At 40.0% G+C, this 23353-nt stretch overlaps 1 protein-coding gene across 1 annotated transcript in view; it reads left to right on the top strand.

Annotated features, from left to right (window-relative positions):
* Window positions 1-4042, top strand: part of LOC125458993 (uncharacterized) — a 60008-nt gene extending 55966 nt beyond the window's left edge. Inside the window, exon 7 of the mRNA XM_059651259.1 lies at window positions 3943-4042. The gene's annotated coding sequence lies outside the window, so the exon portion shown is untranslated. The remainder of the gene's footprint in view (window positions 1-3942) is intronic.
* The last annotated feature ends 19311 nt before the right edge of the window (window positions 4043-23353 follow it).

Raw genomic sequence — 23353 nt, 5'->3', positions numbered from 1 at the left:
CCACCGCATCCCAAAACCAGCCCAGTTCATCCCCTCCCCCCACTGCACCACACAACCAGCCCAGCTCTTCCCCACACCCCACTGCATCCCAAAACCAGCCCAGTCTGTCTCTGCCTCCCTAACCTGTTCTTCCTCTCACCCATCCCTTCCTCCCACCCCCAGCCGCACCTCCATTTCCTACCTACTAACCTCATCCCACCTCCTCGACCTGTCCGTCTTGCCTGGACTGACCTATCCCCTCCCTACCTCCCCACCTATACTCTACTCTCCACCTATCTTCTTTTCTCTCCATCTTCGGTCCGCCTCCCCCTCTCTCCCTATTTATTCCAGAGCCCTCACCCCATCCCCCTCTCTGATGAAGGGTCTAGGCCCGAAACATCAGCTTTTGTGCTCCTGAGATGCTGCTTGGCCTGCTGTGTTCATCCAGCCTCACATTTTATTATCTTGGAATTCTCCAGCATCTGCAGTTCCCATTATCACATTTTAGAGCCTTAACTGATAAGAACCTACTTCTGAGTTCTATGCTGCAATCAGTGAAGAAGATGCAGCAGCATGACAAAAAGATGCTTTTCAGAATCATAGACATGGCAATGGAGGCCTTAGTCATGCAGATATATAGGAGGAGAGAGGCCAAGTTTCCAAACTCAACTGGAAGCCATCTCGGAATCCCCTCAAGGGGATGTGAAAACGATACAGAGGTTTTTTCTGAGAAATTGACAATAATACTGACAGAAATTCAAAGACCTCATTGAGGTAGTTACAGTCAGAGAAAGCATCCTCAAAGAGTATTTACTATGCACCGCATCACCAGGGTCTCAAGTTGCTCAATGTACTGCAATCCTATATCTCGCCCTTTAGTAGCCACTAAAAGTCAGAACTCAGGCCTTATATTCAATACTACGCTTTACCGTTACCCACCTTGTAATTATGCAAACCTGAAATTTACTCTCAATGCGTCCATTTATTTCCAGACATTTGTACATGCCAAGCACTGTATCCAATCACAATAGAATCAATTACATTCTTCTCAGTCTATTGCAGGCATTCTTATGCATAACGGAAGAGAGGAAAACAAAAGCTGCAGTGTGACTTTGAAGGTTCTAGGCCCGAAACGTCAGCTTTTGTGCTCCTGAGATGCTGCTTGGCCTGCTGTGTTCATTCAGCCTCACATTTTATTATCTCTCTGCAGTGTGACTGCAAGCTTGGTGGCTGACTGGGAGGCAATAGCAAAGGCAATGCAGTGTGGTAATGCTGGAAGCACGAATGCTTTCATGCTAAGAAAAGAGAGCAGCTTCATGCTATACGATGTCAATGTTACAATGAATGGTAGACTCTCACTAATTCTAGTAATCTGTTGGAGATCAGATTGCTGGATTGCTACAAGAATGCAGTAATGAAATCCAAAACCAACATGGGAGCAGTCTGAGCTTGTATGGCATCAAGCTTGTCTTGCACAACATGGATTCCATGGCCTTCCTCTGTGCTTCAAATGTAACAATGAGATATTAGGTGTCCTTTGTCTGTACTTACTAGAAACTGAGCTATCAAAAACTGTCAGCCAACTTCTTAGTCAGACAACCATTGCTAAAGTGGCACAGTCTGAAGCCAGGCCCTCAAAGTGAAGCTGCTGCAGGGGATACTACAAAGATCATCTGCAGTCTCCCTAGTGTAAGTCAGTGGCTTTTCATTACAACTGATATCTATAATGCACCATTCACAAAATTCCAAGGTGCTTCACAGCAACATTATGAAATAATGTCTAAAATTGAGTCACGTGAAATCATTAGATCAGTTGCCTGGGCAGCTACAGGTACGACTGCAGATAGTGGAGCAATTAACGTTGTCAGCAGAATTTTGGATGACCTCAAATTTATAGCTGTTAAAATGTGGGAGTCCAACCAGGAGTGTGTTGGAGTTGTATATCCGAAAAGATAGTGATGGCTTGAATGAGCAGCTGGTGAGCTGTTGAGGCTATCTTGGCGATGGCACAAAATGAGGTTGGAAGCTAATTTCATTATCAAATATAATACAAGTTTTGTGAAAAAACTGGTTTAATCTCACTGTTGCCAAAGAGATGGATGGACTTGTTAGTTAGGAATTAAGTTCAGAATGCTGATTATGACCATGGCTTCAGTCTTCCAAATATAAAATTGGAGGCGATTAAAGTTATTTGATGCTGGATTTCAGAGAAGTAGTCTGACAATTTCGTAGCAATGGAGGGATTCAGTGAGATGATGATGAAATACCACGTAGCATACATGTGAAAAATAGAATCAAATGAATGCAATCCCTGTCTGGTTTTCTGTGATGAGATGTTGGATGAAGATCAACTGAGTCAAGGTCTGTAGACTGTTCAAGGAGTAGAAGTATACCTTTGTCACAGTCACATAAGATGCCATTTGCAACTTTGATAAGGGCCATTTCATTCCTTTGTCAGAATGGGAAACCTGATGGGAGGAATGCAAATATGGAGTTCTGGGAAAGAAGTAAGTGGATTTGGGAGGCAAAAGCATATTTAAAGGTTCTTGAGGGGAATGGGAGGTTGAAGGTGGGGCATTAGTTTGTAAGAACGGTGGGGTAAATGTTTGTTTTTCTTAAAGAGTGTGCAGGAGAAGAAAATGCCATAAGTACCACTATGCAAACAGCAGCAGAACAGAGAATGCAATTGGTAGATAATCCCTAAAGGAATGCATAAAGTTTATTTATAGATGGGTAACTGGATGTGTTTTTGGATAAATATGTTACAACAAGATTATCATTGCTGGCTTTGGCAAAGAATTGGACATCACACTACATGGTAATGTAGGCCAGTATGGTAAAAGGAAGTTCTCCTATGCAAAGTGGTTGCTGAGTAGACAGTCTTCAACAGCCTGTCCAGAGTAAAGAGGTTCAAGACCAATCCTGCTTTCCTCCTCCTTTGCCTCTTGAGTTGCCCCTTATATGGCTGGCACCAATAGCGACACCCAGGGTGATCAAGGATGCGGCACATTATTTTATCGAAGCCAAACCTCCTCAAAATATGTTAAGATGATAGTCTAATCCTATATTTTTCTTATTTTAAAGGTAAGTGTAAGATGTTGCGTTCTAGATGCAATTTAATTGATCAAAGTACTTGACCTTAAGCAAAACACACTTTATTTTTACACTACAGTTAAAATAGAGACAAAACAAAAAGAAAAGAAAAGAATTGACTTCACTATAACTCTATTGAAATACTTAACAAAATTATATATATACATTGACTACTACTAATTAATTATTTCAAAATAGTAATATTCTATAAACACACCCTTGCCAAAGACAAATTCAGTAAAATAGATTGTTTCACATGACATTCTAGCCACCGGAAAAGAACGCTAGCCATAAACTATGACAGAGAGGAATAAAGATGTTTACATCCAGCTTCAAGACCCTAGTAACTGCAGAAAGCTAAAAATCCTGGCTCCTGTTATCCTGGCAGTTTGGAGAAAGCACTCTCACTTCCTTACTACATAGTCACCTTTCACTTGCAGCATTAGATATTGCAATGAGCGATGTTTGTTATGTCACCCATTCCCATGTGAAATAATTTTGTTGCCTGAATGGTTAATGTGATTGTGACCTTTCGGACTACAGATCTTATTGATACTGTACTCCAATACATAGAGCATGCTAGCTTGAAAATGCTGCATTTAACCTGACTTTTCGCCGAGTTTCGATTTTATCTCTAACAAATCCATACTAATATACAATATACAACCCAAATTCCACAAACACTTGCATTTTAACATTCATTGGCACTTTATCAAAGATAGTTGAGAAAACCAGGTATACTACATTTGTTGGCACTATTTTATCTATTGTAGTAGATGGCAGTACAACCATGCCATTTTATCCCATCAGAGTTTCTGTAACATGACTGTAGAACACACATACTAATTTGTACCTTTCATTTTATTGTAGGTATCGTTGATGAATTAGATATGACACAGCTGTCTAATATCATTATCAACATTTTTATTTTTTATCTACAAGTTGTGTGTCAACAAGAACGCAGTGGAATACAAAAATGCAGTATCAAATAAAGCTAAATCCATCTCTGATCATGTTTTGATATTCTGTTTTATATGCTGCGTTGTAATAAATATTATTGTTGCATTATTATAAGGTAACCATTGCATTCGGGAGCTTAAAATTACTGGAACACAAAATGGTAGCAGCCGTCACTGTGGTTTCACTTGCTGAGGTGATGGGCATATTAGCTGTAGTTCATTAAGCAGCATTATTGACACAGCCATAGTCAGCATCCAAGAATTACTTGTGTCAAGAGTAAAATGTTCAAGATGTGAGAGATTATTAAGAGTGGAATAGAATTATAAGCTATTTAGAGGGGACTTGAACACATGAAAATATGTTTGGCAAAACATCAGCACTCTGTCCAGAGTTATTCTTCTTGAAAAAAGGCATTGGAGAACTAAGGAATATGTGTCAGCTCAAATAGATTTGACTAAGTGCAGGTTTTTGAAGGGCTTCTCACTGTGAGGCCTAGCAGGATCTCTTGCTATATCTTTGTACCCCGCACCATGGTGTCCTTCAGCATTCTATTCACATCTTAGCTTGCATTTTTTGGAATAACTCGCCATTTTCCAAATATTCACCAAAAGACTAGCATCCCTTGTGCCTACACTATTTTTAAAACCCTGGTTTGCAACCAGACTAGCAATGTCCAAAGCTGCCATGCCTGGTTCCTGACATTTGTCCCAGTCACATGAGACGGGGGAAATTGGGACCCCACATTGCTGGCAGAGTTTTGAAGGTGCTGTTGGATGAGATAATGGGACTTCCTATTCCCTCAGGTCCAACAATACAGGTCACAACATCAGTCCATGCCAGCCTGGTCCAAGATGGCCAGTTAGGTTAAAAACAGTCTCAGGCATCTGGATGAATGTCTGGCAATTTAGGAAGAAGGTCTATGAACTTCTCCACTCTGCCTGTGTAAGTGCCACCTTCTTCTGTCTGATACCCCACACTCATTCTATCTCTGCTACTGTGTCTACCTCCCATCAAGATATGTGCCCTATCACTCTTGTTATTATCTGCAATTTTTCTCCACTCACTATCTCCCACCTCAAACCCTGACACCACTAACCCTGGATACTGTGTGCACTGTCTATTCATTTGCTCAGGTTATCTCTCCACTGGCAGCAAAAGTAACAGCTATGCTGTGCACTTTCATTTACCATGATACTTTCCTCTCTTTCATTCCAGGAGGGAAACAGTCATCACATGGCGGAAAAACTGGTCGTGGGCTGACAGACATTCTGCCCCTCACCCAATATGAATAGAGCTTCCTGACTCTGAGTATTGAATTTCGGCAAGGCAAATCATGGCAGCACTTATAGACTTAGAGTCCTGGGGAATGTTGCTGAAGAAAGAGTCCGTGGGGCTCAGGTTCATTGTTCCTTGAAGGCAGAGTCACAGGTAGGCAGAGTGGTGAAGAAGTCATTGAGCAAGCTTACCTTTATTGGTCAGTGCATTGAGTATAGTAGTTAGGAGATCATGTTGCAGGATAGTGATTAGGCCACTTGTGGAATACTGTGTTCAGTTCTGGCCTGTCTGCTATAGGAAAGGATGCTGCCAGGATTTGAGGGTTTGAGCTATTTTCACTGGAGCAGTGAAGGCTGAGGAGTGACTATATAGAAGGTTATAAAATCATGAGAGACAGCGATAAGGTGAAAAGCCAAGGTCTTTTTCCTCAGGGTAGGCACGTGCAAATCTAGAGGGCATAGTTTAAAGTGAGAAGGTAAAGATAAAAAAATGGGACCTAAGGGGAAACTTTTCCATGCGAAGGGTGGTGTGTGTCTGGAATGAGCTGCTAGAGGAAGTGGTGAAGATTAGTAGATTTACAACATTTAAAAGGCATCTGGATGCATATATGAACAAACGTTTAGAGGGATATGTGCCAAATCCTAGCAAATGGGACCAGCTTAGTTTAGGATATCTGGTCGGCATGGATGAGTTGGACCAAAGATCTGTTTCCATGCTGTACAACTCTATAACTGCCCCTAGCAGCTTACCGACTGTGCCCAAGCACCTGAAAAGGTATCAGAGGCTCCCCTGTATCTGCTGGTCTGGGCACGAGTGAGTGAAGGCTATTCCACCTTGACCTAACTGAGACTTGTTGACAACCATGACTAAATGGCAAGGCAAAACAGAAGTAAAATGAGTCTAGTACCTCTGCTGAAGGGGCAGAACATAAAAAGGTAAGGCAAGGCAATGCAAAGTGGCTGTGAGCATCCAGGTAGTCTCAAAGTCGGTGAGTGCTATGCCAGTGAGCAAAGAGATTCCTTCAAAGATCGTTACTAATTTCAGAAGAGGGGAAAAAGTTTGTTCTCTTCAAGAGCTGTTATTGTCAGAACAACCTTAAGGGAATTTGAACTGTTGTTTGAAAACTGCATTGGAAATTTGCTGCAAAATCAGAAATCTTATAGGAATAATACTAATATTGTGTTCAGGCACTTAAAAGACTCTGAGGATGGCCAAGATGAGCTTTTGAGCTAAAATGCTGACTTAGCCAATGGTTAACTGAGCATTTATTGGTGAAGCAGTTGAAACATGCACTCGAATGATCACCCAAAAGCTTATTAGATGCTTATTAGATGTACAGACAGTATTAATACAAACTTTGAAAGGAATATTCACCATTTCATGCTCACTTGCCACTGGAACTGTGAGAATGTTTGATAAACTGTGACAAGAGTTGACCAACACTAAAGCAATCCATGTTCAGAATTTCTCTGAGGGTTTCATCTAAAAAAAAGTACTATAATGTTTTCGGTGCCTTATTAGAGTCACAAGGAGAAGGCAAGTGCTGAAACCATGGGCATCTTGCCAGATTTTCCCCCAAGTGGTATTGAGGAATGGGCTGGGAATATGGGCCAACTAAAGCAGCACTAACTGCTGCAGGATAGAGGGGCTCAAAGGCAAATGTGTAAGGTAGCCTTCTTCCCTAAAGGCACCACTCATCTCTTCCAGTCCAGATTTTCATCCATCAGAACCTCCAGTGTTACCTCTGAAAATTTTTGCTTCTTCTTTGCTTCTATGCCTCAGAGTGCCAATTAGTACACACCATGCCTCTGGTGGGAATGGGTGTGAGGAGTCCACGTATACTGCTCCGTGAAAATTATATCATCAACAATTTGGTACTAAATGCACAGGGTACAGTGTCCAGGCAAAATCAAATTATGGTAATTAGCAATTAGGACCAAAATTGTTTCCAGATATCAAACAGGCATATCTTAACTGTGCAGCATCCTTTTTTCTTGTCAGTCATGGGATGTGGTCATCTCTGGCTGGCCAACATTTATTGCCTGTCCCTGATTACCCTCCAGAAAGTGATGATCTGCCTACTTGGACCACAGCAGTCCATGTGGTATAGGTGGATCCACAATGCCATTAGGAAGGGATTTCCAGGAACAGTAAAAGAACAGTGATATATTTTCAAGCCAGGATGGTGAGCAGCTTGCAGGGAAATCAAAAGTATAAAACCTGTCAGCGGTTGGTGGAACACAGCAGACCAAGCAGCATCAGAGGAACAGGAAAGCTGATGTTTCGGGTCAAGACCCTTCTTTTTTTCCTGAAGAAGGGTCTCGACCCAAAACGCCAGCTTTCTTGCTTTTCTGATGCTGCTTGGCCTGCTGTGTTCATCCAGCTCTACACCTTGTTATCTCAGATTCTCCAGCATTGTCAGTTCCTACTTTCTCCACAATGGTTGGCAGAGTTGACATTCTGGGTCTCTCAGTGGCAACGGGAGCTGCTTCAACGTGCTTCCTCATTGATGATGTGGCTTCTGGGACTGCTTTGGTAGCTGTGGAGCAAGGTGCATCCTTTCACCTCTTATGAAATCAAGAAGCTGTGGTTGGGACAAAAAATGAAATTAGTCTTAACTTTGTATGCATTGTTTCTTGTCTGGAAAGTATTGCAGATTGGTGTGATAGCTGTTGTCTCCACGCAAGCTCTCAAAAGGGATCCAGAAATGTAATCAAATAGATTTTGTGGATCCATTAATTTCATAGACTGGTTTCAACAAGGGCAACTTACAAGCCTGTGAACACCCCACCTGAGGTAATTTTATCTCATAGAATGATTACCCTTGAGAAAGTGTCAACAGCTACCGTAATTTGTAAAACTATTACTTTTAAACTCACACTGACGTAGGTACCTTTTTTTTTAATGTTTAAAGTACTGTCTAGTTAAATAAAGTCACCGTTGTCTCTCATTTAAGAGAGAAATGGGTTAACCTGAGAGTCATCGTGTCTTGGGGAGGGAGAATGTAGAGAAAGAGAGCTATTCAGTAAATTCAGCTGGTGAAGGAATTAAGCCAACAGTGTTATCTCCACTCAATAGAGATTTAGCCAAATGAGCTAACAAGTCCCCTAGTAAATGGCTGCAGCTCTGAGGTTCAGCCACACTAAAATTTTGGTATCTCACACTTTGCAGATTGAGGGCCTGTTACAGCAAAATGGAATCTGTTTGGATTTAGCAGTCAGTTCAAATAGTCCTTCTGAGTTAGGGTTTCACTAATGTGTGAGCCACTCCTGCCCCCACTTTCCTCTATCAGCTCAAATGGATCTGTTAGATCTATGGATGGGACTATCACATCATGGTCCCACCTACTATTGGAGTCCCCATTCGTCTAAGCAAAGAGAGTAGACATGAGGGTATAGTTGTGAGTAATTTTTTCAGGAACTGGTTTGTCTAAAATAGAGGAGAAAGTATGATTTAGTACATCAGTTGCTTCAGAAACATGGCAAACTTCTGGATAATTGGGGCTTTGAAAGTGCAGTTATATCTAAATTTGCTTTTTCCAGGGATGGATATAAAATGCAATTGGATTGGTGCATGGAATGTGAAATGAGTGGTGAGTGATAATTTTACAAGCATTACTTATTACTTAGCCTTGTTTTCTTTTTCCTTTTGGCTCTGCTAGGAAATGATGTGGCTAAGAGGGCTGAGGGTGGTATGAGAAGGGTTGTGGGAATGGTGTGAGAAAGGTTGTGGGAATGGTGTGAGGAATGTTGTGGGAATGGTGTGAGGAAGGTTCTGGGTGTTTGCCTGGGGAGGGAATGAAAGAGGAGGATGCAATTACTGACACTTTATAACCATCATCATGAGTATAGGACACTGATATTTTTCTAACTATTAATTGCATGCATTCCATGAGATATAAGATTAACTTTTTTTCCTGCTGTCTGCCTTTTTGAAGAGTGAACTAACAGTTCTGTTCTCCTGCATTCACTTGCATTGCAAATATTCTTCCTATAACACAGCTGCACTGTGAGGTGCATTATTTTTCCATGATGGGTTTCTACTGACATTACAATGTTACTGTCAATAAATTCACTACTACCCACTGGAAGAGATGGATTCTCGAGCTGCTATTTACCTCCTGGGTGCTAGTCTTAAAAGATGCTAATGATGCCATTGGCTACATCGGATTCACATAATGGGATGTTGTCTTCAAAATACAACACAAAGGAAGCTATTGTATTATTTGAGCCAAAAGATAAATTTTCAACTTTCCTCTCATAAAACTAATATTAAGTTGACACAAGATTTGCTTTACAACTGGAGAACAAGTGAAAACTCCATCTCAGTATCTTCAAGGACTTGATTTTGAAAACAAGGGAGTTGTTCTAAAATTACTTCGCTGATTAGATCTTGGAATTTTAATCGATAGGCACTTATGCCAGCATCATACTTCAACTAATTATTGTTATTGAAGATGCTTACTCGACATCAGAACTGTGTTTAATAAATGAATAAAAATTAAAGTATCATAGAAATTCTAATTTAAATTATAAATAATAAAATAAATCAATTCTGATTAGATAAATATACATGCACAGTACTATCATCTATTTTCATTGATAATGTAATAAAATTGCTTAAAAAGGGGTTATCCCAATCTTTCTGTAATTTGTTTTCATGAGTAATTATGTTGTAGGTCTGATGGCCTCAACGATCCAGGCAGCTTCACAAGGCTCCAAAAGGATCATCACATATGTTTGTTGCAATTTTTAGTAGAAAAAGAAATGTTATAAATAATAAGGGATTGATAAGCACAGATGGATTTGTCACCTTACATGTAATCATTTGGAGGAATAACATATGCATGCAATGATAACATTATTTAGGTATTTTGAGGATGACAATTGACTATTGTTAAACTCTAAACTTGTTATGTTTGCATAAGATGGAGTGCAATTCACTCAAAATTGGACAGAATGATGTAAAAGAAGGTCAAATTTCATCTATAATTTATGTTATGCACACTCAAATTTTATAGATCCTTTATGGAACCATAGAATCCCTACAGTGTGGAAGCAGGTCACTCAGCCCATCAAGTCCACACTGATGAGCATCCCACACAGACCTACCTCATCCCTATATTTTCCATGGCTAACCCATGTAAGATGCACATCTCTGGACACTATGGTCAATTTAAGCATGGATGATCCACCTAATCTGCATATCTTTGGACTGTGGGAAGAAATCAGAGCACCCAGAGGAAACCCACACAGACAAGCTGCACACAGACAGTCACTTGAGACTGGAATCAAACCCTGGTCCCTGATGCTATGAGGCATAATGCTGACCATCATGCTGTCCAAAGTCTGTTTAGCCTAGTTTGAACAGCACTGTGCAGGAAACAGGCCAGATTGCTATTAATCAGCATGAGATTCTGTCAATGAAACTCAGGTGTTTTCTTAGCCAACCTGTTCAGAGACAATATGATACATCTCTGGAGCAGGTGGAGCTTGAACCCGGGCCTCCAGGCTCAGAGGCAGGGACACTACCACTTTGCCATTAGCCCCCTGCACCTTGTGAATTGTACCCACCTATGGCACTTTGAAAGACTTAAAAATTACGCTCTTTTGATTAGTTCAGGGGCACTAGATGAGGCTTGTCCTCATGAATGCTTAAACATCATATGATATTTTTAGCTTCAATATAACTTTATCTGAATGGTATAAACCAGGGTGGTTCTTTAGTCGCCTATTGTACACAAGGTACATCTTTAAGGGGAGTATCAGAGCAGAGGGACCTCAGAGTTAAATTGCATTATTCTCTGAAGGTGACCAGGCAAGTTAAAATAGTGGTTCAGAAAGCTTTTAAGATCCTCGGGTTTATAAATAGAGACATAGACTATAAAAGCAAGGAAGTGATACTACACCTTTACAAATCATTGGTAAGACTACATTTGGAGTATTGTGATTGGTTCTGGACACCTTAAGTAAAGAAGAATATTAAAGCTGTTCAAAGAGAGTTCAAAGGAGATTTACTAGAATGATACCAGGAATCAGGGATTTTAGATACAAGGAAAGATTAGCGAAATTGGACTTTTGCCCTTTGGAGCAGAGAAGATTAAAAGGAGACATTATTGAGGTATTCAAAATTATTGTCAATATTGTCAGGCTAAAGAAGAATATTCTGTTTCCACTCATTGGTATGTTAGTAACTAGGGGTCACAATTTTAAGATTGTCAGCAAGAGAACTTGGAGTGAGATGAGAAACTTCTTAACTGAGAGAGTTATTAGGATTTAGAATGTGCTGCCTGTGGGAGTGGTGGAAGCAGATTCTATTGGGTTTTCAAAAGAGACCTGGATAAACATTTGAAAGAGAAAATTATAGGTCTATAGAGATAGGGCTGGGTAGTGGGATTAGCTGGGTAGCTGTTTCTGGAGTCAGCACAGACATGATGGGCTGAATGGCATTTGTGTACTATGAATATCTATGATTCTATGAATTATTGCCAATGATGTTATAGTTCAAAGTTTAGCCTTTGTAGCAATTAAGTGATTGCATATGTTGCAAAAAAAAGCCCTTCGCTGTTCTGAATAAAAATATCTTTGAGGCTGTATTCCACAAGAGGCCTTAACTCAGCTGATGTAATCTAGGGTTAGTGTGACTCTTCTACCCTTTGGAAAGAAAGCCTTGTGCTTATCTTAAGCTGTTAATGTACTATTGCACGGCACTTGCGCTGAATTAAAACAGTCATGAGAATAAATTGTAGGCCATCACCTTCAATTGAGATCATTCTGATTCAGACTGAAAATGACCTCCACAGAAAATGCTGTGTTGATTTTAAAATGCAAATCCCAGAAAGTAAGTACATATATAATTACCTTTCTCACATTTCTCACAGAATTAACTATAGTTTGCAATTACAAGATTTAGTTCAATTTTATAGAGTCATACAGCATGGAAACAGACACTGCAGCCCAACTCATCCATGCTGACCAAGTTTCCCAAACTAGACTAGTCCCACTTGTTTGCATTTGGTAGGCCACCCCTCGAAACCTTCCCTGTTCATGTACTTGTCCAAATGATTTTTAAATCTTATAACTGTATCTGCATCTCCATTTCCTCTGGTAGTCTATTCCACTCATGAGCCACCCTCCTGTTGAAAAAGTTGCCCCTCAAGCCCCTTTTAAATCTTTCTCATCTGGCCTTAAAAATATGCCCCCTAGTTTTGAACTTACGACCCTAGGGAAAAGATATTTGCTATTCACCTTATCTATGCTCCTCATGATTTTATAAACTTCTATAAGGTCACCCCTCAAACACCCAAACTCCAGTGAAGTAAGTCCTAGCCTTTACAAGGATGTTGTGAGGGCTGGAGGATTTGAGGAGAGGGTGAATAGGCTGGGGCTATTTTCCCTGGAGCATCAGATGCTGAAGGTCAATCTTATAGAAGTTTATAAGATCATGAGAGGCATTGAAGGGGTGAATGATCAAAGTGTTAGTGCTACCCATAACTGAGTGGTCCAAAATGGCCAATGACTGCCCATGGCTGATGCAGCAGAATATGGCTGACAGTAATTGGAGCACTTGGTAAAATATTTTCTTAACATAGCGTTCATAAGTAGAACAATAGTAGCTCTGTATAATCAAGTTTACTGAACCAAGTTAGAATGTGCAGCTGTAGTTGCTTACAAAGATAAGAACCTGTATAAGTTAAGGCATTCTGAAGGTTTTTGTGTGCCTTGTTGGACTGAGAAAGAAGCTGTACTGAAAATAAAAGTCACATAACACCACCCTGCGACTCAGATTCCCATTGGAAAATATGAGATCTACTATAAGGTGCTAGCGAGTTTTGAGAAGATTTGTAGCTCAGGTTGAGGCTCTGGATGTGAGTTTGCTCGCTGAGCTGGAAGGTTAGTTTTCAGACGTTTCGTCACCATTCTAGGTAACATCATTGTCATTGACATCACCAATGCAGGAAATGACATCACCAACCCAAGGAAACCTAACCAGATAAATAGAAAGCGGGACATAACACCAGCGCTTCATCGGAGGCTCACTGATGATGTTACCTAGAATGGTGACGAAACGTCTGAAAACTAACCTTCCAACTCAGCGAGCAAACTCACATCCAAAACTATAAGGTCTTTTCCCTAGGGTAGCAGAGCCCAAAACTAGAGGTCAGAGTGGAAAGATTTAAAATGGATCGAAAGGGCAATTTTTTCATGCAGCGGGTGGTGCTGCCAGATGAAATGAAGGAGGCTGGTAGAATTAAAACATTTAAAAGGCATCTGGGTGGGTACATGAATAGGAGGGGTTTAGAAGGATATGGGTGAAATGCTGGTAAATGTGAATAGACAAATTTAGGATATCTGGTCGGTATGGATGAGTTGGACCGAAGGGTCTATTTTCATGCTAAATTACTCTATGACTTTATCCAGCCTATTCTTGTAACTGAAACCCTCCAGTCCCGGCAACATTCTGGTAAATCTTTCTGAACCCTTTCCAATTTAATAATATCCTTCCTATAATAGTGTAATCAAAACTATACACAGTACTCCAAAAGTGGCCTCACTGATACCCTGTACAACCTCAACACGATGTCCCAATTCCTGTACTCAATGGTCAGAGCAATGAAAGCGAGCATGCTAAATGCCTTCTTAACCCTGCTGTCTACCTGTGATGTAACTTTTAAAGAGCTAAGTATCTGAACACCTGCCTCTCTCTTCTTGACAACACAGTCCAGGGCCCCACTATTAGCTGTATAAGTCCTGCCCTGGTTTGTTTTACTAAGCTACAATACCAAATCAAACTCAGTCTGCCACTCCTCAGCTCATTGGCTCAGTTGATCAAGATCGCTATGAAATCTTAGATAACCTTCTTTACTGTCAACTGTGACTGGAATCATACAATAGGCTCACATTCTTCCTCTTGAAAGGACATAAATGACCCTGTAGTAAAGTGACCACATGCCCAAAATTAGACATTCTAAATTGACCCACAGCTGGTAAAATCGGGACAGACAAAAAAAAACTGGCCAAATAGAATTAAACAGCAGCCACCAGCTATCAACTGCAGAGAACAGTGAAAATGAAGATTGAGGAAGCTGCTAAGGTTCAAAGGGAACCAATTACAATCACCCCAAGGGTTGTGTATTTCAGAATGTTGATCAGATATTCTGGCATCTTGACTACCTGAGTATGTGCACTTTACACCTCCGTGCGTGCCAACAGTGAAGGTGTTAAAGAAGCTAATAAAAATGAACTTGATTTCCTTCTTTTTGTGTTGCTTTAGTAACTTTATTCATACAATGAGTTGTATAGGATGGGTCAAAGGTCTAAAAGTTAATGATGATATTCAACAGCTGCATGAGAAAATAAATTGTATAGGACAGGCTGAAGGGCTAAAATTGTTGATGATACTCAACAAGCTGCATGAGTCCTGTGATTCATTCCTTTCTATGCCGAAGATGGCACCAACCGCTTGTTTTTTCTGTAGCTGTGTTTTTTGTGCTACACAATAGTTTTGTCTACTGTATCTGTTTTCTGTGTGCTGGCTGTTTGTTCACTGTGTAAGAAAGAGAGAATTTTATTCCAAGTCACTGGACTTCACCTCGGACCAGTATCATGAATGATGCCAGGAACAACCTCAACCTCCAGACCAGCCATTGATCAAGGGGTCCCCCACAGCTGGCAGGAAGTGACACTTTTTTTCATTCTCTTTTTCATTCTTTTTATTTACCTAATAAGTGTTCCTCTCTTTTGCAAATTGTTGAGCCTTCTCTTATCGACATTGAACTAAATCAGAAAAGAACCGTTTGAATGCATTCTATGATCCAAGACATTTTTGGCAATGAGGATGCTTTTTGGGAAAATGATGTAAGAGCAGGAAAAAGCAACCTGATGCTGTGGAGTCCTTCAGTATTCCAGGGTGGAATGTGGCAGACTCCGGATTTGGGTCTCTGGCTAATATGCCAGCACGATTAGGACCCACAGAAGGATGGGGGGATAGTTATAACTGGAAAAAGAGAGAACTGGAGGCCAGGTTTCTGCACTGTGCAAGTGCAGAGAACCTTGCAGAAGTGTTAACTCTTTGTGGTCTGTTTTGAATGCACCTTGGAGTGTTGATTGATAAATGTCATTCTGTATCATTTGTGTCTTTTTGTTCCCTGGAGTTCAAGATCTGGGGATACTTTGAAGTTTTAGTTTGCATTTTGAAAATGTCTGGTGTTTTGAAAGTGTTGTGTGCCTGTATCTGTGTGGAGCACATATGGTTAATGTAGGATCCTTTTTAAGAAACCATCAGTGGTTGTGTAAAGCAAAAATCTGTGAAATGTTGATTCAAAAGTTTAGCTTGTAAAACTTGGTAAAAATTTGTCATTTGGAATTGGCTTCATGTTGTATTTAGACATGGGTAAATTTTAATTCCAGAAATTACCATGTTTGGAATTTCATTTTCGGGCCAGAGTGATCTTCCAAATACCATTTTAAAATGAAAAAAGCTTTAATTCCAGATGATAAGATTGACTTATTGTTAACAATGAAGTAATAAGGAAATTGGAATGTTGAAATTGTAAGTCCCTGTGTGCAAGGAATTTTGGAAGGCAAATTTAGCGTTTCTTTCTCTCAAGGAGGAGGAGAGACAGATGATACACTTACATGCAGGAGTTTACACCCCATCCCCTTTATTGAATTCATAGTAGATTAATATTAATTAACCCATTCTGCTTGATGTGGAATGGATGGATCTTGTTTACTTTTTTTTAGAAATTACATACACTGAAGGCTGAATTAGTTTACAGAATTACAATGCTGCAATCCAGTGATGGATGAGACACTCTCAAACCATCAACCCATTCATCAATGATATATTTCAGTGTTGGGGAAGTCCTGCAGAAATATTAATTGTGGTGACTGTCAGGAATTTCAAAACCACTGAGCCTGGGTACACTTAAACACATCATGACAAAGACTATATTACGACTCACATGCCCTGGTATTCTAAAACTTTTAAATGGAATAGTTACCTGAAAATTTAAAGAGATTCTGGGAAATGATAAAGTGCATGCACACCATCTCAATGGTTTCAATACATGATAATGGTTAGTGAATTCAATGGAGTAAAAAAAATATTGAATGTGGACAAACTTACATAGAGATATGTCAACAAATGAGTCATCAAGTAACTTCACAAAAAATGAAGGTCATCTGAGAGAAAGAACGACGTACGTTGTGCCTGAATCAAACAAATATTTAACTTCTGTTTTAAAACATAATAAGATTGTGTTCCATGGAATACAAATCTCTTGAGATGTCTGGAATTAGATATATTGGTAATAGTTAAGTTGCAAAATTGGGTGAAATGAAGTAATTAAGGGTGGAGACTGGTGGCAGACGTTAAAAATAAATAGAAGCGGCAATCCAGTTAAAATGTTACAGTTGTGAAAAGGCGGCTTAAATGAGAGCACAAAACTGATAGCTTTCTCTTGATCATGAATATTTCCTCGTCTTTCCTTTTAAGAGAACTGATTTGGTGATCAAGCCAGTATCTGAGGAATCGGGATCATACATGGAGAGATAAGTAAAACCTCATAGGTCATTTGATAAGGTTACATGAGAGACAAGAAAGCATGACATGGTCTTGGAATACTGATATACATGTGCAAAAGTGAATGTTACCTCAGAAGTAACAAACATGAGACAGTAAAAACATGCTCTGAAGAATGGGTCTCAGATACGTGCACCTAATTGACAAAAAGATTAGTGTGACTTGGAAGTGCACAAAACCATAGTTTAATCAATAAGACACTGAGACAAAATCCACAGAGAAACTGACTTTAAAACACTGAAAGTAGTGTTAGCAAAAGGGATGTAAAAAGAACTACAATCAAAATAAACAGGGCGATTGGCTATTATGCCAAAATGTTACTGTAATGAAAGAATACGGAGAAGTAATGGTGGACTGAGTGAAAGGGCCCAGGGGATGACAAACAGATACGCCCTCTTGGGCATTTGCATGACTAAACCAGTTGGTGAAATTGTAATGTGCTAGGACCGATAGTGTATGTGAAAACAGACAGAGCTAAGACACAGGTGGTGCAGGTCTGTGGATAGAGAACTGGGAATTTTTTAAAAAACACACAAATTAAGGGTACTGAATCTGGAACATGTGGAATTTTGGAGGAATTTATATAAGTAGATTAACTGAAAAAGAATATAGACAATAATCTGGTCACCTCTTTCAGGTGGCACGACTTGCTGGTTCCATCATGGCTTTGACTGTACTTCAGGGGTGGGGTATATATATATTTAAGGCTCAGTCCCCAAAGGCTAGTGCAATCAATAATTTGAAGATACACTCTATTTTTGTATTGATGCTAGATGTTTTCATCGTAGTTTTTATTGTAGTAGTAGCCTTCTAGAGTAGGTTACATAATCTTGTTATACGTTCTTGCACAACGATCACTGATTTGCATCAGCATCTTTAATTGTAACATGAGCTGTCAAATATCATCGGGGTGGAATGAATAGGATGGGCCAAAAGTTGAAAAGCCAATGATGATATTTGACAGAAAATAGATTGTATAGGATGAGCTGAAGGGCTGTAATTGTTGATGAAACTCAACAAGCTGGATAAGTCCTGTGAATATTTCTCTACAGGCTGAAGATGGCACCAGCAGCTTGTTTTCTCTGTAGCTGTGTTTTCTGTACTACATAGTAGTTTTGTCTACTGTATCTGTTTTCTTTGTACTGACTGTTTGATGCACTGTATAATAGAAAGAGAGTTTTGTTCCAAGTCACTGGACTTCTCCTCTGACAGGGATCGTGAACAGTGCCAGGAATAGCCTCAACCTCCAGACCAACTGTCGATCGAGGGGACCCGAAAAGGCAGAAGGGCTTATTTTATTTTTTCTTCTCTTTTTCGTTTTATTTACTTAATAAATATTCCTTTCTTTTGTCGTCTGTCATCCTTTATTATTACTCGATAAATGTTTGTATTTGAGCAAATTGCTGTTGTCGAGCCTTCTCTTAACTACATTTAACCGAACCTGAAAAGAACCACTTGGATGCACTCTGTGATCCAAGACACAAGTTTCAATTACAGACTTTGCCATTTTGTAACTTTTTTTATCTGTTAGTATACTGTTATATTTATTTAACAGAATTCTACTAGCTATCAACATAAATATACTGACAGGCATTGAAATGATCACATTATTTTGTGTAGTCTGTGTATATTTAGCATATACTGGATTGAATCTGTGCCTTTGGCTGTACATCTCCTCATGTATTAAATGGTTACTTTGTTGTCATCATGAAAATGAAAACAGGTCTTTCTCAATGACGTTCTATATATGTTCACCCATTGTGGTTCTGGACACTGCAAAACCTGACCTTTGTAGGTTAGCTAAAATAAACTTGAGTGATTGTAAAGGCATGGTGGTTGAAATGTAAAAGGGAATTAATTAGGCACAGTTCTCTTTCTTGAACCCTGTTATTGACTGGGAAATATTCATCATTGAATATTGAGGGAGGAAATTATCAGGCCAGCCTCTTTGACTATCGTTTAAACATTACTACCTACACTGCAGCATAGAAAGTGGCTATTTGGGTGCGTTATCAGAGGATAACTAGTCTTCTTAGAACTATACCCATTATCAGCCCACACCTTCCATAAGGAACTGTAAATGGGTATTTTGTTATTTAGACCTCTAAAGTATATTTACTGCAGGTTTTTGAATTCAGATATTGCAATAAAAAGCTATTCAAAGAAAGTAAATCCATATTGAGCTAATGTCAAAAGCTGATTTCATACTAATATCTTCAAAACCCTGAAAGAGACATGTGAATTTATCCATGTCGGCAGCAAAAACAAGAAGGCAGATTATTATTTGAATGACATTAGAATGCAAAAGGTGGAGGAGCAATGAGGCCTGGTTGTACTTATAGGCCAGTCACTGAAAATAAGCATGTAGGTGGAACAAGATGTGAAGAAGACAAATAATATATTGCAAGTGGATTTGAACGCAAGAGTAGGGATGCCTTGCTGCAATTGTACAGGCTCTTGCTGAGACCACACCTGGAGTTTTATGTGGAGTTTTGGTTACTTAATCAATTCACTCTCTCAATTATCATGACTTCAGATGTTTAAGCCTTATTTTCTGAAACCTCTCTACCTCATTTTCTTCCTTTAAACCACTCCCTAAGGCCTACCTCTCACCATGTGTCATTTGGTTTAGTGTCATATTTGTTTTAATATGCGACTGTGATTGACCTTCAAGCATATTGTTATGCTATAGGCCCTATATTAATGTGTATTAGATTAAATTAGATTCCCTACAGTGTGGAAACAGGCCCTTCGGCCCAACAAGTCCACACTGCCCCTTGAAGCATCCCACCCAGACCCATCTCCCCATAACCCACACACCCCAAACACTATGGGCAATTTAGCATGGTCAATCCACCTAACCTGCACATCTTTGGACTGTGGGAGGAAACCAGAGCACCCAGAGGAAACCCACGCAGACATGGGGAGAATGTGCAAATTCCACACATCTGTCGCCCAAGGCAGGAATCGAACCTGGGCCCCTGGCACTGTGAGGCTGCAGTGCTAACCACTGAGCCACCGTGCCGCCCCTCATTGTTCTTATTATTCTTGTTGCTGCTACTGAATGCAGCAATCAAGGAACAGTGCTCTTCACATAACTCCTTCATTAACTCCTCGATTTAACCTCCCACTGTTAGCTTTAGTTCTATATGCTGAGAGCATCAAATATTGTATAAATGAGATAACTATTGGGTTCTGAAAGTGATTCATAGGAATAAAGGAGTTCCTGCAACACCTGGTACAATGAGAATTGAACTGGTCTAAGCGATCCTAGAAATCCCTACACTTTTCTGTATCTGAGTAATAAAATTGCTAGGTAGTAACTGCACTCTTCCCTCGGTGTATATTGGAGACTGTCAGATCACAGATTTAGGAATCTATACTGATTTGATCTGCCTTCCAGGACTTCCGACTTATTTGGCAAACATGGACAAAATACATCCAACAAGTTGAGCTTGCAATTCATTCTGTCTAGTTTTTGCTTAAGTGTGTCAATTTGAAATGAGGTGGGCAAACACAAAATTTGGTTACCATTCTTATTCCATGATACAAGGTGTCTACAAGTAGCTCCCGACTCAGTCCCCTTGCCTATTCTCCATTTCTATGTAGATGTCCTCTGCACACTCCAGCAAACTGGATTGTACTATCACGTAGTAAAGTCATGCCTGGGCTGTTGGCAGAAGGTAAGTCAACCGCAGTGTTTCCACCAACTTTGGTTGAGCACAAGTAACTAACACCCAAGCTGCAACTTAAGTGGCCTTCTAAATAGGCACAGAGCAGGGTTCATCTTGCATCCTAGGTATCCCAACTTTGCATTAGCTGATCAATGTTGGTGACATCTTGGTTGAACTTGTTCAGTGACTCTGGACTCTAACTGTTTCAAATTGCCTCCTGTGGTACCATTCTGCATGTAAGCTTCTGAAGTGCTGCTTATGCTAGAAATGGTGCTGTACTATTGGATTTCACTCCCTTCCCTTTTCAGTTAGTTTAATCCAAAGAAAGAGTCAATTCAATATTTTTGCTTTATATTCTTGTCTGGGACAGCATGCAATGAAGAAAAAGGTATTCCATATATCTCTGCCAGATAACTTGCATCAAAATCTTTATCAAATTCTTTTTTAATTGCTTCCCTGATTTTTGTACAATTCACCACCATTCGGAAAAGCTATATATCCGCATAAAATAAAAGCAAAATACTATGGATGCTGGAAATCTGAAATAAAAGCAGAAAGTACTGGAGAAGGTCGCAAGGCTGGAAGCATTTGTCAAGAGAGAAATAGAGTTAATGTTTCAAGTCCGCTATGACACTTCTTCAGAACTGGCTTCATCAGTTGTCTAGCTTACAATAACAAATCATGGCTAAGTCCTGCACTATAGAATTGGACATTGTGAAACAAAATACATTGAAGAATGTTCCTTTCTCATGTTCTTAGGTGTTAGTTCATTGCACATTGCCTCAAAATTGCTCAATGAATCCACTTTGGTTGGAGATGAATGTTGCCCTGTTTGCAAAGAGAACTTTCAGATTTCTGAATATTGTAGTCCATGTACTATTAAACTGAAAACCTGAAACAGCTTCTTACAGGGATGTTGCGAAAGATTGACAAGTGATTCTAGAAAACCACTTTGCAATGGCAATGTAAACTCATTGATCGTCTCAGTCCTTCAAAAGACACTAATAGTTTTAAACAGAACAATTAATAATCTGAATGGATATAATGTATACAATCAAAGAAGGGCTCAGTGACTGTGCGGGGTAGAGCGGTCTGGATCTAATACCTATTGTTAAGCCAGAGAGGCAAATCGGGAAGTACATGCTTTGTTTTCTCCACATCGTTACTATATCATGTTGAATAAAACCTTGGCTAGGCAATTAGCATTGTGTAGATGGATTTCTGAGCAAATTGTAGGGCTTGGTTGGGACATCTGGCATGATTGGGATTAGTTTATGAAATCAAAATTGGCCTTAGGCCATTAATTTAGAAGGCTATTGTCAGTGGGTTGTTGTCAGACTGTAGGGTCATCAGTATTTGATCATATATGTGGAAAGGCTGAATCCAGTGCTAATACTGAAACAGTGGAGCAACAGTAATTCTGCTGACTATTGAACCAACAGTGTCTCATTATCACTGCCGTGCCAGGAAGATAATAACATTCAGTAAGTTTGTCCATTCTCCATTTTACTGCTGCTGGTTGAAAGACAGGTGGGAGATTCTTCATTTCAGGATAACAAAAAGAGACCCCTCACCAGGCTGAATGAAACCGAATGAAGTGAGCAGAGGTCATCAGTTTGCTGGGTTATCTACAAAACGTAGTTGTAATGCCCTAACAGATCGATTAACTTTCTCCATCCAGCAAGAGTAAGTTAGAATCATAGAATCCCTACAGTGTGGAAACAGGCCCTTCAGCCCAACAACTCCACACCAAACCTCAGAGCAACACCCCCAGACCCATTCCCCTGTAACCCACCTAATCTACACCTCCTGGAACACTATGGGCAATTTAGCAAGGCCAATCCACCTAGCCTGCACATCTTTGTACTGTGGGAGGAAACTGGAGCTCCCAGAGGAAACCCACCCAGACACAGAGAGAATGTGCAAACTCCACACAGTCACCCGAGGATGAAATCGAACCTGGGTCCTTGGTGTTGTGAGGCAGCAGTGCTAACCACTGACCCACTGTGCTGCCCCAAAAGTTCTAATTTTACGAAGCACAGACCTATATTGGAATGTCCGAGCTGTATTAAATTTGTGATTGTGTCATGTCTCTCTGCCTCATATAGGAGGTAGAATGAATTAGACATGCCATACTGTGTGGAAACATAACATCTTCATCATTTCTTCCAGAAAGAAGCTTCGATGGGTCAGGGTGTGAAGGAGGAACATTGATAGAGTTGACTCTGGCTACTTGCTGCATTGTCAGAGGAATCTGTATCTCAATCATGAAGGGGGAAATGTTAATATCCTCATTTGCATTTTCCATGGCAGAAAAGTATTAAGGGACCATGTATTTTTGAAGTCAGCTCAAATGATGATGGAATTATTAATTTCCTTTTAATTCCCATCACAGGTCAAACATCAGCAATTGTAGTCACCAGCCCTAAGGGACACATTTTAACCTCTGAGGAGAAAGACTTATCTTAGGGAATGCACTGCCCCATTCTCATATAGAAACTAGCAGCAAGTCAAGTATTCACACCTCAAACGGGTTACATGTATCTTTTTTCACAGGCTTCTCAACTTGTCCTGTCACTTCAAAGATGTGTTTATACATTCCATGTCCTCCATCTGTACAGTGACCTGTATTTTGTTGTACCAGAAACAGCAATCTCTACAGCATTCTCAATTATTGGATTTCAAATTGGATTGGAATTTCCATAGTGTGGAACCTGCAAATTGGATGTTGATTGGACTAACCAGGCCTCACAACTTCTTTACTACTTTATTAGAGAGTGAGTGTG

The sequence above is a fragment of the Stegostoma tigrinum genome, chromosome 15 (genome assembly GCF_030684315.1).
Source record: "Stegostoma tigrinum isolate sSteTig4 chromosome 15, sSteTig4.hap1, whole genome shotgun sequence".
Lineage (NCBI taxonomy): Eukaryota > Metazoa > Chordata > Chondrichthyes > Orectolobiformes > Stegostomatidae > Stegostoma > Stegostoma tigrinum.
Note: the sequence above shows the minus strand (reverse complement) of the source record. Positions and strands in the feature narration are given on the sequence as shown.